Source organism: Petaurus breviceps, unplaced genomic scaffold (assembly GCF_028583685.1).
Source record: "Petaurus breviceps papuanus isolate PSGF00001 unplaced genomic scaffold, PetGlider_PUasm1.0 181, whole genome shotgun sequence".
Lineage (NCBI taxonomy): Eukaryota > Metazoa > Chordata > Mammalia > Diprotodontia > Petauridae > Petaurus > Petaurus breviceps.
In genome coordinates, this window is record NW_027185784.1 from 3,481,761 (window position 1) to 3,487,760 (window position 6,000).

Below are 6,000 nucleotides of genomic sequence, written 5' to 3' on the forward strand. Positions count from 1 at the left end.
AAACAGACCCTGCTTTCAAGGAATTCACAGTATAATGAGGGAGACAACATTCAAACAAGATATACACATAAATTGGAGATAATCACAGAGGGAAGGCCCTGAGAGCCAAGAATTCTTGTTGTAGAAGATGGGATTTTAACTGGAAGTTAGATGAAGCCAGGGAAGTCGGGAAGTGTAGATGAAGAGGGAAAAGATTCTAAGCCTGGGGGACAGCTGGTGAAAATGCATGCAATCAGGAGATGGAGCATTTTGCATGAAGAACAGCAAGGAATTTAGAAACATCATTTAAACATTTATTTAAATTTAGAATTTAAACATCATTGAATCAAAGAGTACAAGAAGGGAAGCAAGGTATAAGAATGCCATTAACCTCCCATATGTGGGACTCAAAAAACACCACAATCATGGAAGAATCAGGATTACTAGTGACATGAAGGAAAATGGGAAAGATATCTTGTGAAGTGTAGGTTCCCTTCAGCATGTTACCCACAGTGGCTTTTGTGGAAGAAATGGCATCAAAGATAGAGACATACATAACTAGACATATGTAACCATAAAATGAAAGTACTGATGATATCGTGAAAAGAGCATAGGACCTGCCTTCAGATCTCAGCTCTGTGGCTTACTTTATGTTTGGATAAATTTCTTCATGCCTTTAGGCCTCTTTGGGATGTTTACCTACAGAATACAATGCGGTTCTTTAGAAATTCATGTTAGAAACACATCATTTCTTATTATGATATTTACAGCCTTTGAAGATCTATATTGATTTTTTTTTGTTTCAGTTCATTAAGATATACTACTCTGTGAGGAGAAATCTTAACCTCAGTGATTATCTCATGGATCCATAAATCTTGTTCCCTCCATAAAAGTCATCCAAGTATCTGCTTGTTATTGAAAAGAGGTCCATCAACTTTACACAAGTGTGGTAGGAAGACATTAGTACATGTTTATAGATTGCACTCAATATAGTACTGTGTTAAATTTGGACTAACCCTTAGATTAGTAGTAAATAATAATTAAGTCCTATTTAGTGACACTAAGCAGTTGTTAATGGTGCTTTCTCCACCACTGTCCATAAGTTTGTCTGTTCTCTCTTTTATCTTCCGTACATTTCTGGTTTTGCTTTTGCTATCCTCCCAGGCCTAGAAAGCATCCCTCCTCACTTTCTTCAAGATTCAGCACAACCACCTTTTGCATAAAACCTTTTCTGACTAACCCCCACCACTTGCTAGCATCCTCCTTCCTTATCTACCTAGTATTTAAGTAATTGGCATTTACTTGTGTATTAATTAATTGATTGATTAATTAATTAATCTGCCTATACTTACATATATACATTTTTCCCTCCCACAACAGAATAAAAGTTCTTTGAGAGCAGAGACTATTTTTTTTATCCCCAGCACCTGGCACACACATTGTATGGGACATAGTAGGACTTGTTGATTACTCTTTTTTATTTCCATTTCTCCTTCAATCTTTCTTTCACCTTAGGTCATTGTTTTCTAAATGGTATACAGTGGTATCCATGTACATTCAATTTAACCTTGGACTAAGTATTAGACCAGCTAGACCATTATTCCATCTATAAAGACAGGGTAGTATTTTAGAAAGGGGCAGCCGGGTGGTACAAGAATTAAGCTTGGAATTGGGAAAACTCTTCTGAGTTCAAATCTGGCCTCAGACACTGTCCATCTGTGTGACCCTGGGCAAGCCACTTAATCCTATTTGCCTCAGTTTCCTCATCTCTGAAATGAGCTGGAAAAGGAAATGGCAAATCACTCCTGTACTGTTGCCAGGAAAACACCAAATGAAGTCATTCACAGTGAGACACAACTGGAAAAACAACTCAGCAAGAAATATTTTAAAATTAAAATTGTCATATATGGTATGTGAATTTGCAAATTCAAATCCAGTCTTGTGGATTTGAGTCTTGGCAATACCATTTACTAATTGTAATGTTGGAGAAGTCATCCATTCAGCTGCAATTTCATTTTCCTCATCTGTGAAATATGTGTAATAACACTGGAAATAGCCACCCCACAAAATTGTGATAAGGGTGAGGAGATATGACGGGTATGAGTCACTGCATTCTACCAGTGCACTCTGGTATTTCTACTAGATTACTGCTCCTTGAGAACAGAAATTGCCCTATTCATCTTTGTATTTCCTGGTGCCTCCTAGAAAGCCTTGAATGTAGTGGGCATTTAACGAATGTCTTTGGAACTGGAAATTCTGTGGGACAAGGACATGCTTAAGTGCCCTAAATTCACCGTGGTGGAATAGGTGGTAGCAAGAATAAATCATAGCTCTTTGCGTTAGCTGAAAGTATGTATAACTTTCACTATTTTTAATAGGAGATGTGCACATGATGTTAAAGGCAGCACTTAGGCACAAAAAGTAGTCTCTTTTGGCTTGCTTTGAATTCATCTACATGGGGAGAAGCTGTCATAATAGGATTATAAAAATATTTATAGACCTTTCATGTGGACATTGAGGACTAGACTTCCTGGTTGCTTATGCATTAAATATCAAGAACCTGTGAGATTTATCAGAGACCCTAAAGTGGTAATAGCCTGAGGCATAGCTGTTGGTATGCAGTAGCTATGATCTCCCTTCCTGACCTTTATCTTCAAGAACATTTCCTCTCCAACAGTGAAGATACAGTGAAGACAAGAATAGATTCAATTCAGCAAATATTTATTAAGCACCCCCTGTGTCCAAGGTACTGAGAAGGAGATATAAAAGAGGAAAAAAAACATAATCCGTGCCCTTGGAGAGCTCAGGAAGGTAACAAGGAAGGAAGGAAAATTATGCACAAAAGGGAAACTGACTTTGATGTAGAGTCATAGATTATAGAATTTTAGAGCTCGGAGGAATCATAGAGATTGTCCAATTCTGTTGTTTTACAGAAGGAGAAACTGAAGTTTTGTGATATTTACTCGTTGAATGTTGTATAAGGAGATAGTGGCAGAACAGAGTGATAGCATGGTGTACTACCTAGAACACTAGATACTGAGTCTGAAAATGCCCATCAAAACCTATGGAACCCTGGGCAAGTCATTTACTCATCTGTAGATAAGAAGATCAAACTAAGGGTCTCTAAATTCTGTGATCTTAGGTCTTCCAATTCCTTGCTCCAGCTTCCTTTTCCAAAGGAAATTGGTTTTTGTTTTTGTTTTTTTGTTGTTGCTGATACTGTTTTGCAGACAAGCCTGTCAGTGGTAATTGTGTATATTGATCTTATCACCACCATTCTTTTATTTTTTTTTAATCCACAAGATATGGCCCTACCCCAAAAATGGATGGGGGCAATTAGGTGGAGTAGTGGGTAGAGCACAGGGCTTGGAATCAAAAAGACTTATCTTCTGAATTCAAATGTGACCTCAGACACTTACTAGCTGTGTGATCCTGGGCAAGTCACTTAACCCTGTTTGCTATCTGTTTCCTGATCTATAAAAAAAAAAAAAAGGCTAGAGAAGGAAATGGCAAACCACTCCAGTATCTTTGCCAAGAAAATCCCAAAGGGGGCACGGAGTGTTGAACATGACTGAACAATGACAAAACAAAATGGGTGACCCAGTATAATACTGTCATCTGGATTGGGAATTTATTAGGAACAAGACCAAGGCATCTTTTTTTCCTTCCCCAGTTTAGATGAATAGTCTTTAGTTGATTTCTTTGTGCCACCTGCTGGCCTTCAGTGGCAATATCCCAAGATTTAAAGTTGGAGGGGGTCTTAGAGATCATTCAATTTTAACCTTTTTTGTGTGTGTCATAGACCTCCATGGTAGTCTGGTGAAACTTATACACCACACCCCTAGACCCCTTCTCAAAATAGCATTTTAAAATACGTAAGATAAAACACTTAGAATTATAAAGGAAACCAATTATATTGAAATTATCAAAATATTTTAAAATAACAAGACCCCAAGTTATGAACCTCGATAGAGTCTTCAAATTTTAGCGACCCAGAGGTCCAAAATCTTGAAGAGATTTACTCAAGGTCTCACAGATGACCTTGGAACAGAGGCAGTATTTAAACTTAAGTTAATAGACTCATCGATCCAGAGTTGGAAGGGACCTCAGAAGCCATCTGATACAACTCTAAGATCAGAAATGAGATTTAAACCCCTTTAAAAACTCTTCTCCAATACATAGGTCTGTTTTTAAATTAGTTGAATTGATGTGCAATTTAATGTGCCTTAAACCAAAACTTTGTTAACTTGATGAAGTTTTCATAATAAAATAATTGTCACAGGACCACACAAAAAAGAAATCACCCTTCTCTGACCCAAAATAAAGTCCTTAGTTTTGATAATTGGATTTAAAAAAAACACATACACAAAATTGTCAAGAGAAAGATATTTTTAATCTTCTACATTCATACGTCATTGCATATCATTCACATCTGTAGCATAGTTTATAATTTCATTGAACAACCCCTGGGGAAATGCTTAAGAGAAATGAATGTGGCTATACGTAGCAAATCGTTAGTCTGGAGTGCCCTCCTGTGTTCATTCTGCTTATCGCAAAGTTACTATAAGTAAATGTTCCTTCCCTTTCTCAGGTGATGTTGTACCCCAATTTGTCAGTGAGCTCTTCTGTTTGAGTTGCTCCCAGTTATGCCTGTAGATCTTCCCAAACTGTTTAGTTTCACGCATCCAGTTCCCTCTGTGGTTAGCGATTTAGGGAAGAGAGTTGGCCAAAATTAGGCATGATCTTAAAAAAAGATGACCTAGGGGAATATCATCTTGTTTTTTCTTCTTTTGCCAAAACCAAATACTCTTTTGCACCAAACTCACTACTTTACCAGCATACTCTAACAGAACTAACCATCTAAGCAATTACAGTGATCCAGGGACAATGATTTCCTTATATTTTTCCATAGTCTTCCTCTATATCCACGAAATTATTAAGGGATGTATTACACAAAGCTCTTTTTTTTTTTTTTTTGCAAGCTACATTGCCTAGTTTGGGTTTTTTGGGTGAATTTCCAATATTTTTTTAATTTTAAAAAATCCTTTGACTCTTTTTGGAGCTTGTTATCCTTCTAGACCAACAATAAACTAAACAAGAATTCTGAGTTACTCAGGCTTGAAATAATTTTTAAGTCCAATTTGTCTATGAAACCAAATTATTTTTTTAAATCATAGAAATTAGCTTTAAAGGTATCTATCTCAGAGCTCATTTACTCATTTTACAAATGAGTAAACTGAGGTAAAGAACTGTTATGTCTGAAAAGTTCAAAAGACATACTTTCTGGGTAATTAATCATTTTATTAATAAAAGAGGTGAATGGCACTATTGAATGGCAAAAATCACATCATGGCCCTGGGAAGAGTAGATATTCCTGAGGGTGGCAGTCAACTCTGATCAGTTAACAATTAATGAGAAAATTAATACTACAACGAGGGGTTGAACTTATTCTAATGAACTTTAATTATGTCATTTACTTCTAAATTGACCAACCTTGGGTAATCTATTCAGAGAATTTATCCCCACCCAAATGTGGTGGCCTTCCTCACCTTAGATTAAGTTTTTTTGTAAGGTTGGGTAGGGTCTGACCATGATTGAGGAGAAAGTTAATTCAATTTTCAGAGACAAAACTTTTTTTTTTAATGAGGACTTTAGAAGAAGAGGGGGAACTCTGGATCTCCCCAAATCATTGGTTATTAATAATCAGTTCTCTCAGAAATAAAAGGAAATTTGGCATACACAGTTACAAACCCAGAATTCCAACCCCAGATCTCCTGAGATTCTCCCTGCTACATCATGTTGCTTCAATAGGTTTTTTTTTTTTTTGCTTTTTTTTTTTTTGGAGGGCAGTTGGGTTTAAGTGACTTGCCCAAGGTCACATAGCTAGTTTTTGTGTTAAGTGTCTGAGGCAAGATTTGAACTCAAGTCCTCCTGACTCCAGGGCCGGTGCTCTTCACTGCACCACCTAGCTGCCTGTAATGTAATACCAAGCAAAGGCAACTTCCCAGGTTCAAAATACCA

At 36.9% G+C, this 6,000-nt stretch overlaps 1 protein-coding gene and 1 long non-coding RNA gene across 6 annotated transcripts in view; one reads left to right on the forward strand and one right to left on the reverse strand.

The window, feature by feature from the left end:
• The window catches only part of PTPRZ1 (protein tyrosine phosphatase receptor type Z1), a 244,535-nt gene that overhangs the window by 143,415 nt on the left and 95,120 nt on the right, over positions 1-6,000 (forward strand). The gene's annotated exons all lie outside the window — the stretch shown is intronic.
• LOC138160542 (uncharacterized) overlaps positions 4,739-6,000 on the reverse strand; it is a 1,999-nt gene continuing 737 nt past the window's right edge. Inside the window, exon 2 of the long non-coding RNA XR_011168162.1 lies at positions 4,739-5,952. This is a non-coding gene — a long non-coding RNA (uncharacterized lncRNA). The remainder of the gene's footprint in view (positions 5,953-6,000) is intronic.